Consider the following 18,724-nt stretch of genomic DNA (forward strand, 5'->3'; position numbering starts at 1 on the left):
CGTCTCCAGTCTCCACGGATCCTACAGAATCTTCACATGCCTGGTTACTGCTTTCCTCAACCTCAACCACGGTCACGGACTTTCCACTCTTTCTTCGTCTAGCATCAACGACGACACGGAAATCCGCCTACGATGAAACAAATAAGTGTTAATCCCAGGACTCAGTACAATCTCAAGAGTCATAGGTTTACTTACAGACGATCCAGCTTCAGCACGAGCCGATCCATACCGGGCAGGAGCTCTAACAGTCCGCTTAGGCATTGCATTATGAGGAGGAGCATTCTTCTTACAGTCCCACGACAAGTCATTCTCTTGTGATCAACAATCTCGATTTAACAGAGACAAGAAAGGAGAAGAAGAAGAAGTGTACAACTTACTGAGATAGACGTTTCTATTTGACGCTTCGACTGAAGATCATCTTGAGAAGAAATGTTATACTCGACATGACGGCAAGAGGGTAGGATCAAAACTTCTATGCACGATGAAAATGACTCAGGAATGGAAGAAATATTTGCGTGGATCATAGATTTGGAGTCTTGAAGATATATATATATCAGGCGATAGTCATATAGTCAAATCAGTTACGAGTTTCACTGAAATCCTAGGCTTCAAAGATCGATACCGAAGACGCGGAGGAAAATAACACACTGGGGACTGAACATCACGGGTCAGAGGATAGGCCACGCGGCCTTGTACACGTCATGAATTCTCAGCCGTGTGTTATGTTACTTCTCATGAAAATCGACGAGTCATGGTGAATTTGGATATATGGACATTGGTCCATATCATGGATTAGAACAAATCGACGTTAACAAAATGTTCGTCATCCAAAAGAAAAGTCTAATTGAAGTAAAGTCGTTTAAACAGTCAAAAGAAAGATATCACTATGAAGACTAAAAAGGGAATGCTCTACCATCTACAAGAAGATGGAAGTAAAACTACTCGTCGGACTCATCCGAATTGTCAGCTTCATCGTCACAGTCCTTTTTGGAATCATCTTCTTCAGAGTCACTGTCAGGATCATTGGTGAAGTCCGGTGGACGAAAGATAACATCATCATCTGAATCCGAATTATCTTCTGCCGCAGCTTCAGCTTCAATTTTCGTCATTTTCCTCCGATGCTCCCTTTCATATCGATCGAGCTTAATGTAACGCTTGGATGGTTCCCATGTGATCTCTCCTTAGGAAGCATCGGCATCAGAATCAGAAGGCACCCCATCCAAGAATTGACGCTTCTCCTCAACCCGATGTCTTTTACGCCGGGTGCGATCCTTTTCATGTTGACGGGCATCCTCCCTTTTGTCTTCAGCTCTTTTCTTTTCGATTTCAGCAAAAGAGACTCTTCGCTCACCCAAAGTAACATTAGGATTCGCCCCTTCCTGGGTAAACCTAGCCTTTGATTTCGCTACAGGAGCATCAGAATCCTCATCAGAAGAGCCAGAGGAAGAAGAGGAATACCAGTAATCGTAATTGCTGTTATTGTTGGTCAACATTTTCTGGAACCGGAAGATCAAAGATTACTACTATGTAAACAAATCAACATCAGCAATAACCCCGCCACCGTGGTTAAAAGGGTTGGAATAAAACCTTTCCACACTTCTATGGTGGCAATGCGACCATCCTTCTTCCAGATCTTGGTGTACAGAGATACGTGACATTTGGGAACCACGAATCCGCCGACCATTTCATTGTCTGGGAAGGTATTAATCATTGGGGATTCAAATAAAAGTCCAGCAGTTGGGTATTCACGAGCATGGACACCGTTTCCGGTCTCCACGGATCCTACAGAATCTTCACATACCCGGTTGATGCTTTCCTCGACCTCAACCACGGTAGCGGGGTTTTGCTGATGTTGATTTGTAATTGCTGTTATTGTTGGTCGACATTTTCTGGAACCGGAAGATCAAAGATTACTACTATGTAAACAAATCAACATCAGCAAAACCCCGCTACCGTGGTTGAGGTCGAGGAAAGCATCAACCGGGTATGTGAAGATTCTGTAGGATCCGTGGAGACCGGAGACGGTGTCCATGCTCGTGAATACCCAACCTCTGGACTTTTATTTGAAGCCCCATTGATTAATACCTTCCCAGACAATGAAATGGTCGGCGGATTCGTGGTTCCCAAATGTCACGTATCTCTGTACACCAAGATCTGGAAGAAGTATGGTCGCATTGCCACCATAGAAGTGTGGAAAGGTTTTATTCCAACCCTTTTAACCACGGTAGCGGGGTTATTGCCGATCATCGAGGAAATGAATCAGATGCACTTGCGAGACGTCAAGAACCATGAGCTGCACCAATGGGATGAAATGATCTCGAATTGTGAGATATTGCGATTCAATGTAAGCTGGTTCCGTCGTCGTCTTGAGGTAATCAAGGTTCATAAGGCAGCAGAGGCTGCTGATGCAATTTCCATGAATGCAGTTTTACTGGATGAGGAGAGGATACTGGCTTTGGAGTCGGCAAGGGTTGAGAAAGCAGTCGAAGACTTGAAGGCAAAGACCAAGATTTTTCAAAAAGAAGCTTGACGAGGCTTCTTACAGGGATTATCTGTTGCTAGATGGTTTGCTCTGAGTGAGCATTTGTGGTTGTTATTTTTTGAGTAAATCTGAGTTTCTAGTTAGGTGAAACAGTTGATCGTGGTATGAATGAATTTTGCTCATTTTTGAAATGTTTAATGAACAAAGGAGCATTCGCATGCTCTTTGGAGGAATGAAATTACATTTTTGAAAATACTTGAAATGATGAAGAGGTAGTTTGTTTCATGGATCAAGAATAATAAGCTTTGAGCCATTCTCCATTGATGATGTTTCCTTCCTTTCCTCCATTGATTGCTAAAATTTTGTAGTATCCGCTAGACACTGTTTTGATAACAACATATGGCCCTTCCCATTTAGGAGAGAACTTAGGAGCGGACATGTCTTGTTGAATGTGCTTGGCCGTCTTTAATACCAAATCTCCTACTTGAAATGTTCGAGGTATTACCATTTTGTTGTAGGCTCTGGAGATTCTCTGTTTGTAGGCTTCCACATATTTTTCCACCTTGGTTCTCCTTGATTCCATCATATCTAGCTCAGCGATTCTTGATCTGGAGATTTCTGCCTCATCCCATTGTACACCACTGGATGCTACAATCCTGGCTGAAGAAACTTTGATTTCTGCTGGAAGTATGGCGTCGGCTCCATAGACAAGGGAATATGCCGAAGTACCGATCGAGCTCCTTGGTGCAGTTCTGTAAGCCCATAGAGCCATGGGTAGTTGCTCATGCCATGATCGAGGATTGTCATGAATCTTCCGAATGATAATTCTGACCAAAGTCTTGTTGGTACTTTCTGCTTGACCATTTCCTTGTGGATAGTAAGGTGTGGAGAGGATTTGTTTGATCCCATATTTATTGAGCAGTTTCTCAACATCTTGATTTGCAAAAGGAGTTCCCTTATCTGTGATGATATGTTTAGGAACTCCGAATCTGCATATTATGTGCTCTTTGATGAAGGCAGCAATCGTAACTCCAGTGGTGCTTCGAAGAGGAATAGCTTCGACCCACTTAGTGAAGTACTCTGTCGCAGTGATGATGTATTCATGTTATTTTGAAGATGCTGGATTGATCTTCCCAATGATATCTAGTCCCCAGCTGTAGAAAGGCCACGAACTATTCACAGAATTCAACGGGAGACAAGGAGTGTGGATGAGATTACCATGGGTTTGGCATTGGTGACACCTATGAACGTGTGCGGCTGCATCATCTTCCATGGTTGGCCAATAATATTTCTCATGAATTTGAAGAAATAGTTTCCTCTTTCCTTGATGTTCTCCATCATGTACTTCCTTCAGGATTGTAGGGATTTCATGTTCGTCTAAGCACCTTAGTAAATTTCCACCAAAGCTTTTGCGGTATAAGATCCCATCGAGATAGACGAATCTCTTAGCTTTCTGAATGAGTTTGACTGCTTGCTTCTTTTCCAGTGGCAGTTTGTTGTCTCGGAGGTATTTGATGTAAGGTTCCCTCCAATCCCCAGTGTGGTGGACCGTTAAAACCTCCAAGTGATGAGGAGGTGTTTGGCAATCAGGACAAGCTCCTTGTAAAGCTCTTGACTGAGTCTCCATGGATGTTCAGTAGTACCCCATTCTTTGAAGCTTTCTGTAAAGTGTTACCACTAACGTTTGCCCACAGTCTTCCTCATGTATGCGCTTGAGTTGTTCCTCCGCTTCGTCGTTCCCAAGACATCGTGATAGAGATCCATCAGGGTTTCGATAGTATAGACCTCCATGAAGCAGGAAGTAGTTCTTCAATTCCTTGAGGCTGACTTGGCCTTCTGAGATAGAGCTGCTCAAATCATGAATGATGGGTGCTCGCCAATCGTTCGCTGGAATGTCTTCGATCCGAGTGAGCCAAGTTGATGATACCGTATGCCTATGTACAATGATCGTTTTCTGTGCTCCTTCGAATTGCATCTTGGAGGCGAGAGTTGATAGGCAATCAACATGCCTATTGTTAGTCCGTCTAGTATGGACGATCGTTGCGTCAACAAAATAGGTCAACAGTCGCTGAGCTTCGGTTCTGAATGGAGCAAGTGTGATTTCTTTGAGAGAATACGTTCCATTCATATGGTTAACCAATAATTTTGAATCTCCTCTTATCTCGAGGTGTGTTGCTCCTGCTTGCTTGGCCAAGGATAATCCTAATAGGAAGGCTTCATATTCCGCTGAGTTGTTGGTGCAGTGAAAATCCAATTTGAACGAATGTGAGAAAACTTCAATAGATGGAGACACTAGCACTATTCCCGCTCCTCCGGTGTTACTACTAGGGGTGGCAGATCCATCAAAATATAGAAGCCATGTTTCTTCCTTGATGACCAAGATGTTTGGGAATTCGCCGGGAACTTCTTCAGGTAGTGTTGTTGTGTCTTCCTCTGGAAAAGCGGCGAGCAAGTCTGCGACCGCTTGACCTTTGATGGCTTTAGGTGGCGTGCAAGCTATGTCAAATTCTTACATCTGGAGTAGCCACTTCACTGGTCTTCCTATCAAGGCTGGCTTTGATAGCAAGAACTTTATGGGATCAGCTTTGGAGATGAGTACGACCCTGTTAGATAGTAAGTAATGTCTGAACTTCTGGATTGCATGTACCAATGCCAGGCATTCTCTTTCGTCCTTTGGATATCGGATTTGAGCATCTCTCATTGTGCGGCTGAAGTAGTAAATCGGTCGTTCGACGCCTTCGTCGTCTTCCTAAGCGAGGAGTGCGCCAACGACGACGTTACTGGAGGCTGTGTAAATAATCAGGGGTCGTCCCTGCACTGGAGACCTCATGACGGCCGGTGATAATAATATTTGTTGTATTTTATGGAAAGCTTCTTGTTGAATAGCTGTCCAGGTGAAGCTTGATCCTTTCTTCAGCAGAGGTGTGAACGAAGCAATGAGTTGAGCTAATCCAGGAATGAAGCGTCGAATATAATTTACCTTGCCCATAAATCTCTGTAGTTCCTTCACGGTACGTGGAGGATGCATGGTGGTAATAGCTTTTTCCTTGTCTGGGTCAACTTTGATCCCTTCAGCCGTGACCAGGAATCCTAGGAATTTTCCGGAAGAAACTCCGAATGCGCGCTTCAAAGGATTCATTTTTAATTTGTATTATCTGCACCTTTCAAACACCTGCCTTAGAACTTCAAGATGGGATGCTCAAGTCTTCGATTTTACCACCACATCATCAGCATAGTCTTCTACTTGCTTGTGCATCATGTCGTGGAATATGGCAGTCATGGCTCGTTGATAGGTGGCACCAACATTCTTTAATCCAAAGGGCATCACGGTGTAGTGAAAATTCCCAATGGGAGTACGGAACGCAGTCTTGTTGGCGTCATGTTCATACATCTTGATCTGGTTGTACCCACTATAGCCGTCCATGAATGAGAACATACCGTCACCGCTGGTTGCATCGACGAGCATGTCAATGTTGGGTAGATGAAAATCATCCTTCGGACAAAATTTATTCAAGTTCCTGAAGTCGACAAAACATCTGATTTGACCATTTTTCTTCTTAATAGGTACCACATTTGCTAGCCACGTTGGATGAAGAATAGGTTTGATGAACCCTGCTGCCAAAAATTTCTGGACCTCGACCTTGATTTGCTCATCGACTTCGTGTCTAAATTGTCTGGGTGGTTGTTTGACAGCTTTGGGACCAGGGACGATGTGTAGGTGATGGGTGACGAGTTTGTCATCCAGACCCGGCATTTCTTCGTACGTCTAGGAGAAGACATCTTGATATTCTTTTAATAATTTCACCAGCTCGGTCCGCTCCTCTGGTGATAGCGCTGAACTGATCAGGATTGGCCTTGTATCGTCTTCAGCCTCAATGTTGATTGTTTCAAGATCGTCAGCGGTAGAGTCAGTACCGTCCTGTAGTTGTCGTGGGGCATCTTGGACTTCTTCAAGTGATTGTTCACTATGACATGATTCTTCATGGTGGGGATACTTTTCATCGTTCTCCCCGATTAATTGCTAATCTTTCTGTCGGCGATAAATGACTCTCCCTTCTACGTCTCGATCGGTCGTGAAGTTTGTCCCTGGAGTTGAGACTTGATCATTATGGAGTTTAGTCGGTGTAGTAGGTGACTTGATCACTTTAGCAGTTGAGGATGACGGATCGTTATCAGCCTTCTCGATAGTCTTCCAGCTTGGAAGTGGAGTTCTGTGAACCCTTCTTGGAGGTTCCGGGATGCCTTTTTGAGATTAAAGGAACTCAGTATCATAGACGGGAGCATAAGGAGATGATGAAGCCGGAATGCGAACGATATTGTTGTCGAGCAGGGCCTTCATGCATTGATGGTATGTTGAAGGAACCACCTTATTATCATGGAGCCACGGGCGTCCCAGTATTATATGGTAGTCAGGTTCTTGCTTGATCACATGAAACTTCGTTTTCGATCGAATCGGCCCCACCCTCAAATCTATGTATGCATATCCATATGTATGGCTTTGACTTCCTTCAAATCCTGTCATTAGGATGGGATAGCGAACGATTTTACCTTGTGGGAACCTGGCCATCCTGAGAGTCTTCATGGTGACAATGTTGGTAGAAGCACTAGTGTCAACAAGAGCTCTTCTAAATTCGGTGCCTTTGATGAAACCAGTGACATACAATGCTCGATTGTGTCCTTCATCCGTCATGCGATCTTCTTCTCCAAAAGAGATGTTGTCGATCGAATACCCAGGCACTATGGAGACTTCTTCAACTGATGGTGTTGGGGGCGTTATTTGCATGCTGGATGATATCTGGTTGAGTGCTGAAAATGTGTCTGTGCGCCGATCCCTGGAGAAGTGCAGGAGTTCACATAGATTTTCGATCAAATGTGTGACCTCTTGTTCCACTGGCTTCTCGTATGTGGTGAAGCTGTTGATTCGAGGATCATATGACGCTTCGGTCCCCGATGTTGATACTTCTGGAGCGGAGGTACCACCTAACTCGGATGTTAATTTGATGAGAAAGTCGATGATGTGGTTTATCGTCTCCTTCATCAGGTCCATGTTCCTGGTATGGACCTCTAGGATTTGAGCCAAATCTGCCAAAGTCGGGACCCCTCTTCCTTCCATGCCGCCAGGTGTATCATGAGGAATATTGCCGTTTGAAATATTCTGATCTGAATTAGTTGAATTAGTCCTAAGACCAACCATCTTGTGAGCTTGTTATATTGCAACCGAGAGATTAATCTCCCACTGTGGTCGCCAATCTGTAGATGGGAAAAAATGATTTGCTGGTTTTTAAGGAATTGAGGAGACGACCGTACGGAGGATGCTTCTCGAACCGAGCGAAATGTTAAACCTCACACAGATGCACCGCTGCAAAGGGGGTGCTTTAGATTCGAGAGATCAATCTGTAGTATTCCGGTCTAAATCAAGACAATGACCATTCCAGAGTAAATTCGGTCACAAGAGAGGATGGGTTGATCTGTAGGAGGGAAGCTGTGAAATGTGTGGAATCGATGGTAATCAAAGATCGTGGGTGTGTGAATTCTGAATACGATAAGCTCTGAGTGATTGAAATTGCTCAATTGAGAGTAGTTGCTCAATTGATGAGTTGATGATCTCGTGTTGTCAGTTTGACGTGAGATTGATGATACTGATGATGATTCAATCATGATTCAGAAACTTATTTATATTGCTGGAATTGTAGACACCATGATTCCATGAAGTGTGACAGTTGATGGAACCAAGGAGTGGGGAAGTGGAGATCGTGTTTGAAACCAGTTTCTCAACGTGTGGAGACTTGGTCGATTTTCCACCCACTACCTCGTGAATTCCTTCAACTAATTGCACGACTTGCTCACATTCCATCGTATGTTTGAACACACGTGTCGTAGACCGCCAGACCAAAACCCTAAGTCATATCCCCCCAAGTGACACGATTGACGTCTCGTGGTTTGTTAGTCAATTGGTGACTTTGTGGTTTGATGGGACGATGAGTCCATGTAGTCGTTGAGTTGAACATGATGTTCTGAAACTCATGAATTGAACATGTCATGAGACAGAGGTATAGTTCTCACGGTGGAGTGAGCAAGTATTGCTTATTCGATGGATCGTTGAATATTGATTGTTGAGCCAATATTGAGCGAATATTCCTCATCTGAGCAAGTGTTGCTCATGTGATGAATTGTCGAATATTTGATCGTCTGAGCATGGAGGCTTCACGGTAATACATAACAAAATGGATCAAAGAAGATCTATACCATGGATAACATACAAGGATCTATTCTATTTTCCATCATTATATGCATAACAACATAATAGACTTTATCCTTGTCTTACAAAAGATTTAATCCCATTTTCCATCAAATAAATGACTGCATAGGCATAACTTTTGTATTTGTCAAAAGTCCATTCGTTCTTTCATTAATACGAATACCAATTCATGAACGACTTTACTTTTGACAACCATATGGGACCTTCAAGTTCACGGACGCAAACAGACATATCCCATAAACAATATTGCAATATATCAAACCAAGAATAAATATTGCAATAACATCATCCTCCAAATATTTTTAGAATTTAAAACCAATAAACCTAAAAAAAAATAATACAAGAAGATGAAAACGTTAGACATAGCTATGTATAATCACAATCATGGCTATTCCAACCTCTAGTAATCCTTCTCAAAAACAAGAATAAATTTTCATAAGAAGTTTCCTAGGCACCAAGACAAACTCGTAATGCACATCTTAACTCATCCAAATTCAAGGTTTATCATCTCCATTTTGAAGAATATTCAAAAATAAAGAGAATGCAAAAATAATGAGGTCATTCCAATTTCGGACGAAGATGTTACGGCCAAAACAAGTCGACCGAAAATCGACGTCTACAGGCAAGTCCGCGAACTTACGGGTTGGCACACGATTTTTTTTCAAGTTCGCGAACTTAAACTCCTGGATTTTGGTTTTAAAAGATGTTATGCATACCTGGTAGGTGTACCATGAAGTCCAAACATCCCGGACTAATGTTTTCAAACCTAAACATTTAAGAACCTTAAACACAGATCAAGTTAGGTAGAAATGAACGATAATCAAGGTACATGGTTCATTAAAACATAAAACTTGCTTAAGCTTATAGACGTACCTTTTTAGAAAAGTCCAATTGAATTCTACAGCCTTACCGAATATAATATGTGCGCCCCAATTCTTGTGCTTCCCTCACCGTATACATAGCAGAGCATTTCTTGGTGAGGATGCACTTACAACACAATCAAGTTGTGTTGGGGTGAACAATGTCTTGCTCACCACAAGTGACCTTTGGATTATCATGAAAGAGATCTCTTTTAGAACCTTTCACATCCAATTCCATTTTTCCAAAAAACTTGTTAAGTTCCAACATCATGGATATTGCCTTCTCCATAGTCATGGAATTTTCTAGGAGATCATTCCTTTTCACACTCAAAACATCATCGACTTTCTTTGGTATCCACTTCTGAGTGCGTTTAGGAACAATTGGAACCTTCTTTCCATTACTCTTTTCTAGAATTATCAAAAGAGAATTGGATAGACTATTCTTTTGCAAGTTAGTCTTTCTCCAATTGGGAGCATCGGATCTTGTCTTCGTCTTTACGAAGTTATCCTTTTGATAACCATTACGATTGTGAAAAGGATTCGTATGACGTTTATAGGAAATTTAGGTTTATCATAACACTGATTCCCTTGCCTAAAGGTTGAACAATAACAACCTGTAACGTTAAAAGGATCAGTCCTAACGTATGATCTTGGTTTTACAACTTCTTGTGATGCCCAAACAAGAACATCATGAAGTTTCTCATTCCTTATACGGAAACGACATCTCCTTTCCAGGTGACCTTTATTTCCGCAATAGTGGCAAACATAAGGAATGTTCTTACCTCGATCCGTGTGTGCTGACTTTGGAGGTTGATATACTTTGCTCTTTTGAACCTTAACTGCCGGTGAAGGTATTTCACTTTTGCCATCAGTGGAAACCTTTTGTTGAGAAGAATCACTAGCCTTGACAAATTTTACCTCTTTGCTAATACTTGGAGCATTTATTCCCTTATAGCCCAATCCTCGTGTATCACGATGATTTTTTACTTGCTCCTAGCATAGTGATTAATTTGCTTGAACTAGTATTGAACTTTTTCAAGTCATCTTCCAACATCTTGATTTTATCAAGAGCAGCAACTAAATCAGCCTCCAGGCGTTTTTCTCGAGAGAGATAAGCACTTTCTCTGTCATCAAAACTTGTTTGTTGGGAGTTAATCCTCGCTTCAAATTCGGCAAGTTTCTCTTCCAACAAAAAGTACTTTTGAAGTTTTTATTTATTTTTGTTAGTTTTTATTTTTTTTTATTTTTTTATTTTTTTTTTATTTTTGGACTTGTATATATTGTTTGTTTTTTTATTATTTTAGTATAAAAAAAAGCACACGTTTCACACACGAATTGCATCGTCAGAATTACCGAATTTAGGAAACTTGTGGAAAAGTACGCTGAACCCGTGCCTTGGGCCTTATGAGAGTTACCAGCCGAAATTCCACAAGCCTCAGCCTCATACCTTTAGGTATATTTTGCTGAGGTGGCCCAAGCTTACCTAATTTAGTAAACCCTGCATTTGCACGATTTTCTTACTACACTAGTATTCTTGCTTGTGTATGCAACGTTGGAAACGGGTAGCAGATAGACTTGAGGATAATGACCTTTTTAATTTGAGTCCAACCCGTTACACGGATTTAGGTGGTACCTCTATTTATCCCGAAATGGTTAATGAAAATGATGATGATGTCCCGGTAAAAACCCTTAGGGATCGTTTGAACCCGTCAAGAGTAGTATGTGACCCAGGTGTAGTTATACCAGCTTATACGGTCCAATTTGATATTAGACCTGAGACTATTGGCATTCTTCGTACCTTTAGGGGGTTAGAGAATGAGAACCCGTATACTCACATAAGAGACTTTGAAATGATTTGTGACACAATGAACTATCCGAATGTCTCCAAAGATGTACTTAGGTTACGTTTTTTTCACTTCTCTCTCGATCACAAAGCCAAAGACTGGTATCATTTTATTCCTTCTAAAAAAATTACCACCTGGGATGGTCTTGTAGAGGCATTTGTTAAGAAATTTTATCCACACCATAAGACTGCTGCTGTTCGACACTCTATCCAAACCTTTAAGCAGAAATTAAGTGAAAAACTTCATGATTATGTAGAAAGGTTTAGTGAATTGTTATACCAGTGTCCACATCACGGCTTTGAAAAATCCCACATGGCCCAAATTTTATATGAGGGCCTTGACAGTGAAACCCGTATGCAGGTAGAAACAATTAGTGGTGGAGAATTTACCCATCAATACCCAGATGAATGTTTTGACGAGTTCATCGAGTTAGCTGAAAAAACTAGGCAATGGGCTTCAATGAGAGAACCAGAAATACCTAGAAATCCTATCCATAGGATCGATAGAGTTGATTATGGGTCATATATTCTTAGGCGTCTAGAGGCCTTAGAAATGAATTAAGGGTCACACCATGCCAGATACGATGAGAAAGCCCATGCTCTGTATAAAAACTATAGGTTTGAAAACCGTCAGAGATTTGATCCATATCCAGATACCTATAACCCTAGTTGGAGGAACCACCCTAATTTCTCTTGGTCTAAGGGCCAGTGTCAAGGTCATCCTAGTAGTTCTCAGACTCTCTCGGGTTTCGGGTATACTAAGAACCATTTAGGGCCAGATCAGTATCAGAACTTGTCGGATAAAAAAATCATGAGCTTAGAAGAGTCTCTCACCATCTTATCTCATAACAGTGCAGATTTTAAGCAAACAGTTGAGAAAGGTTTACAGGAAAACTCTCAGTCTATTTCAGAGCTAAAAAATCAGGTTAGTATAATTGCAGAGTTTTTAAGAGAAAAAGAAAAGGGTAAGTCCCCTAGTCAACCAATAACTGATCCTAGAGGAATTCATTCGATAACAACCCTTAGGAGTGGTAAAACGGTAGACAATAAGGTAGCCATGCCTAATAGTGGACATATTGTAGATCTCCCTTCTAGTGCCCAGGATGATCCCCAGAAGGATCCACTAGCTGAAGAGACCGATAAAATTTCTAGTGATGCCAATATGGTTCCCGAAAGGTCTCATTTTGTGCCCAAGGCCCCATATCCACAGTTGTTAGCTCCAACAAAGAGATAGTCGACTTTCAACGAAATACTGGAGATATTTAAGCAGGTGAACATTAAAATCCCTTTATTAGAAGCAATCAGGCGAATTCCCGCTTATTCCAAGTTCCTTAAGGACCTCTGTACTCGAAAGCGTAAGCTTAATGTCCATAAGAAAGCCTTTTTAGCTGGTCAAGTAAGTTCAATCATTCTGAACCAAACAACCCCTAAGTATAAAGACCCTGGATGCCCCACCATATCTTGTACGATTGGTAATCACATAGTTTATAAGGAATTACTTGACTTAGGAGCTAGTGTTAAATTACTTCCTTACCATGTGTACACCCAGCTAGGTCTTGGAGAGTTGAACCCGACAAAAATAACACTGCAATTAGCTGATAGGTCTGTCAAAGTACCTCGTGGTGTCATAGAGGATGTTCTGATTGAGGTTGATAAATTTATTTATCTAGTGGATTTTGTTGTTCTAGACACCCAACCTGTTCAAGACCCTAGTGCTCAAATACCGGTGATTTTAGGTCGCCCATTTTTAGCCACTGCTAATGTTGTCATCAATTGTAAGACCGGACTTATGAACATATCCTTTGGTAATATGACAACTGAACTAAATATCTTTAATGTTAATAGACAACCTTCTGATGACTTGGAGGAAGTGAATATGATTAGCACTTTAGTTTAGGATCTAATTCAGGATAATTGGGACGACACTGTATTTGGTGATTCCTTAGATGAATTTGATGAGACAATTCTCTTAAGTCAGTTAGGTGACCAAACTTTTGAACTAGAAGAATCTCTCGAGTACTTTAAAGACTCTACAGACCCTGAAATTCAATCCATAGTGCTAGGCCTTACGGAGAGTAGTGATGACCCTAAGTTTGGGGGTAATGATCTAGAAGAAGCTCTTGAGTATTTTAAAGACCGAGGATCCGGAAATTAAAGAAATAGTTAGAGTTTTGTCCGAGAATACTGACTACCCTAAGTTTGGGGGTAGTGATGGTCAAGTATCCCCATTAGAATTACCTGACTTGGGACTCGAGCTTAGTGTGCCTGAGGTATTACTTGAGTCTCTTCCGACTCCACAACCTGATCCTCTTGATACTGTCCACGAGGAAATTCAGGAACTAGAAACCCATAGTTCAGAAGAATCTGTTTGTCAAGACACTCATATGAAGCCCAAATGGGCACCACAGAAAAACCCAGTTGTCTTGCAGGAAACCTTGGATGAGGTTGTGCTCTATCTGTTCATTATTCTAATGCGGTGCAGTTGTCTCATAATTGTGGCAGTTTTATTTGGTATTGTTGATCCTCAGTTATTTCGGCTATATATATATATGATTTAAAAAGGTAATTCACCATTCAAACTTAGCACTTCTTGGGAGGTAACCCATGCTCATGCAACACGGTAATTTCTTGCCCTATCTCTTTTGCTTCAAATGGTAACAATTTCTCCTTGTTCATGCTTTTAATTTTATCTTTAGAACATTGAGGACAATGTTAGATTTAAGTTTGGGGGTATGAGAGAAACTTTTTAGTTGCAATAATTAAACTCCAAAGCCTAGAAATTTATGCTTATTAAGGAAAGCACTAACCGATCTAAGTGGATGGAAGCATTTTGATTGTAGGAGTTGAGGAACCAATATGATTAGATGGAAACATCTAAAGAGTCTATTCATAAAAGCACAGAGTTCAGGTGTTAGAAATAACATGATAGTTTCACCGTATCTCGGAGTCGTCACCAACACTTTATGTTTTTATTTTTGCAAACTTATATTTGATTTTGTGGGGCCCACACATCGAGTTGTTACCACCGCTGGAATGAAGAAGAGTGATTGAATTACTATAAAAATAAAAATAAAAAGTTGATTGAAAAAAGACCGGCCAATCAGACCAAACGGAATAATTAACACTTGGATAGCAATATGTGTGTGTTCTCCCTGTCTCCGTCGCCTAAACAAGCGTGGAACGCAGGATCCACGGGAATTACCATGTAATCTGCTGACAAGAAGCATGCGCTTGGATCCAAGAAGATCTAATCATGTTGTTACAAATAAATAAATAATAATAATAATGTTAAATGAATAAACCGACCACTGGTACCCTTGTATATGCCAGCCGTGTTGATCTAGATTAGGATTATCGACTACTGGTTCCCTTGTATATGCCAGTTGTGTTGATATTAGTTAGACCATTATCTCAGTCCATTAGGATAGGTCCATCCTGGCAACGGCTTTCAGACAGATATGGGAAACACCGTTAACATCATTGCAACCATATATTATCTCCATATCCATCTTCTTAATCTTTTCACATGTGATTGTGGTTTGTTTGATTCCGTTATATTGTTGTCCATAATGAAACTATCTGAGTAGAGTTCTGTCACTTTATATGAATTTTAGTATGCTTGAGTGCAAAATCGTGTACCACAATTGGAATTTCGCATCAGGGTACTTCCTCGTGTAGTCAATAAGTATGCCAACCAAGGAGATTCTTTAGTGCTATTCAAGGTTCTGCATAGATAGCTAGGGTCTGGAGTAAAGGTTTTGTGAGTATATCTCTAGTAAGCCATCCCGAGACTACAACTCGGCCACTAGGGCCACCTAGGGGTTTAAAGGCTTATTCATATGCTAAATGCAATCGACGATGCCTACGACAGTGAGTTAGGATTTTATTTTGTAGATTAGATTTTCTCGGGACTATCAAATAATAAGTTTGGGGGTATTTGATAGACGCATTTATGTGTCTATTTTGATCTCAATTTCCTATATTGTTAGTACCTATTTTTGTACTTATGTTGGTATTTTATGTCTTTGTAGGTGTTTTTGGAGAAATAAGCTTTTGCGGCGAAATTGGCTCGAAAAGTGGTTTTTGCGCCCGTGGGAGAAGATTACTATACGGACCCCCATTTTGGATAAGGGGTACTTAATTCTAAGGGGCACCCAAGTACTATCCACACCCCAACAGCAGGATAAGGGGCGACCATCTTCTTTATAATTTGAAAACAGAAAAAGTCGGGAAAATGGTTCTTCACGAGCAGAATTTAGGGTTCGATGATTGGAGGGATTTTAACGAGATTCAATCGGAGATTTTGGGTCTGGATTTACTATACTTGGCCAAACATCGTTAGTATGGATGATTAGATGGACTGAATTGGGCTGGATCATCGGGAATTCACCGGTTTAAGCAAAACAAGGAAGGGAGATTTTCAGGCACGATTTAGACGTGATTTTTGAAGAGTTAAACACGGGGATCAGTAGTTACCAAATAAACAGGATGAATGATGTGTTTGGGAGTTAAAATAGGCATCAAATCTTCTCATATTTGGTTACATCTCGTTAAACAGGGAATGAAGGATAACTCGGGTTTAGTGTTTGGAGTCGTGGAAATTACGTGGTAATAAGGAAACCGTATATCCTGTGAGATATGATACTGAATCATAGAGAATTCAGGGACGTTGGATTGAACCAGACATCACGTAAGAAGGAGAAAAAGGAGAGAGAAGTCCATAACTTTGCTTGAAAGAATAGAGAAGAGATTTTCGGGATTTAATCTCCCTGTTGTGTATAAAAGGGTCTGTTCGTGTCCTATAGAGGTTATCGGGAGTTTTGGGGTGGTTGTTGTGAAGAACGAAACGCTGCAGAGGAGAAGTAGCAGCAGGAGGTGAAGAAGAAGGAGAGTTTCAGACGACACTATAGAAGTGTCGTTCTCAAGAACCCTAGCTGAAGAACATTAAACTACGCAGAACAGTCGCAGATTAGCATCAAACTGTTTTGTAACAGTCCAATAGCCACGCGTATCTTCAGTTACCCACATCTTTTGTAACAGTGAACTCTGTAGCGTCAATACAACGTTGCAGATTCGCCGAGTCTTATAATTTCTTCAATAAAAGCACCTTTTGAGCCATGATTTATTATTTTGAGCGTGTTTTTGATATGAGGAGCTAAGCCCCAACACTGGGATGACGGAGGAAGCCATATTTCATGCGTGTGGTAATTATATTTAATTCTTTCATGTCTTTTTGCATGGATTATTAATTGTATTATGGTTTTTATTGAACGATTGTGATTTCAATTGATGGGTTATACTTAGGTTAAGTCTTTTGATATCCCATGCTTTAGATTTACAATCGTTTCTTTTCAAAAATCTACCTTGGCAAAGAAACATAGTCGATATTCTATTTGAGCTATAATTGTCTAGAATAAATATATGAATCGCATGAATGAAGTTATATGGTGAAATCCTGAGTCTCAGTCATCTCTAAACTTTTTCATCATCCTTTACTCTATTTGCTAGTTTTAGTATTTTCTTTCATTAAGTCTAAAATCAAAATCTTTAAAAAGTCCGAGCGAACGATACTCTACTTACCACCTGTAAAAACTACATCATGTCTCACACAGAAAAGTCTATCACAGGATAAATCTGTCTCCCACAGATAAACCCTAGGTTTTGTTCCGTCTTATGATATGAAATCAAGGCGAACAGGAACCAATTGATAATCCGGTCTTATATTCCCGAAGAACAGCCTAGATTAATCAATCACCTCTCAACAATCTTTTCTGAATACACAGGCGGTTTGTCAAGGAATCATAAACAGTGAGACAAAGATGTTTGTGACTTCTTTATCTTGTCTATCGGAGAACTCTCACGATCTCAAGTCAATCAAATATTGTACTCGTACTATAGAAGATGCAAAATTAGATCACACAACTACGATAAAGTAGTATCGGTCTGGCTTCACAATCCCAATGAAGTCTTTAAGTCGTTAACCCGATTTTTGAGAAGAAAATCAAGGGTTAATGGAGATCGACTCTAGCAAGAGAACTAGTAGCACGCAGACGTGTGGGGATTAGTTTTCCCAATGCTAGATGTCTCCTTTATATAGTCTTCAAATCAGGGTTTTGCCTTAGTTACAAAAAAATCCTTATTCACCGTTAGGTGAAAACCTGATTTAGATTCAAGCTAATATTTCTCAACTGTTAGATCGAAAACTTAGCTTGTCATACACACTTGTGGTATACGTTTACTGGGTCCGTAAAAACCATGCCAAAACGTGTACGTGTATGTTGACCATATGAGCATTTCATATTAACCTTATTCTTCTTCACCATAACTAGTTCAAATGACTTCAAGATGAACTAGTTAAAGAGTTGTTCAATTGCAAGGAAATCTCATGCACTACACAAGACACAATTGAAACAAAGATGATTTGATTCGATTGAATCGACTCATCAATATTATAGACATGGTTTGAATAAAGAATTCCTTAGTAATTTAATGATTCATGTTCAGATCACATCTTTAGATCATAACCTCTTAAGCTCACAAACAAGTTCGCGGACTTAAGTACAATCGGTTGAGTTTTCCAAACTCCGCAGAAAATCCCAGAAAGAGAACTTCCGCCAGTTCGCGGACTAAGCACACAAACGAGTTTTGGAAAATCCAGCAGAAATTCTCGGTCGAGAACTTCCGTCAGTTCGCGGACTGGGTCTGCAGACTTGGTTCGCGGACTTGGCAAGCCAATTCCACAATCCTACCGATTTCTCTTGATCAACAAAGTTCGAAAACTTCGGTTCAAGGAATACATGGTTATGTAATCTAAACTCTTATTCCAACCATTGAAACATTCTTAGAGGACGTTATACAGTTGTTACACTATTTCTCGTCAAAGCAATTTTCAAAGTGATTGAAACTTTTCATGACTTTCGTCACTAGGTGAAGATAAACCTGATCAAAGCGAAACGCTTTACCAACACACTATTTCGAGAAACAAGATAAGCATTGAATACTCAGCTCGAAATTTCAAGTGTGTATGATCTAGTCTATATATATAGCATACGACTTTTGTCTTAAGAAGTAGGAGATAGAATAGATAGACTTTCTAGTGATAGATAAGTTCAAGTCTCCACATACCTTTTTGTTGATGAAGTTCCACGGTTCCTTGGTGTAGATATTCGTCGTTGTATGATGAATCGCCATAAAGTCCTCGAGCTTACTACACTTTCCTATCCTAGTCCGAGACTTAGCTATAATAGGCTAGAAATCAAGACTCATAGTTTTCATCACTA

This window comes from Papaver somniferum, chromosome 5 (assembly GCF_003573695.1).
Source record: "Papaver somniferum cultivar HN1 chromosome 5, ASM357369v1, whole genome shotgun sequence".
In the NCBI taxonomy this organism is placed as follows: domain Eukaryota; kingdom Viridiplantae; phylum Streptophyta; class Magnoliopsida; order Ranunculales; family Papaveraceae; genus Papaver; species Papaver somniferum.